This window comes from Atheta coriaria, unplaced genomic scaffold, assembly GCF_025399875.1.
Source record: "Atheta coriaria isolate IRGN ID8LTWV9N9 unplaced genomic scaffold, Caltech_Dcor_3.1 hic_scaffold_9_pilon, whole genome shotgun sequence".
Taxonomy (NCBI): Eukaryota; Metazoa; Arthropoda; class Insecta; order Coleoptera; family Staphylinidae; genus Dalotia; species Dalotia coriaria.
Window position 1 is genome coordinate 8285544 of NW_027045451.1, and position 299 is coordinate 8285842.

A 299-nucleotide genomic window follows, 5' to 3' on the forward strand; every position below is an offset into this window, starting at 1 on the left:
GAATCAAAATCAGCCGAATTCTGCTCATTTTAGTCCAAACTAAATTTATAACTAAAGTTTGACGTTGCTTATCTCAGTCAAACTAAAGAATAACTAAAGCTTAAAATATAGAATAAAATGTAAATATAAACTAAAGATTTCGTCGGGTGCTTTTTTTATACAATTCAATTTTATACCCGGCGTGGAATTGAATATGACTATAGTAAAAATAATGCAATGTAACTTATATCACAAGGGAATACAATATGACATGTTAAGCAATAGCAATAGAATGTAAAATTTATTGCAAGAACAATTTG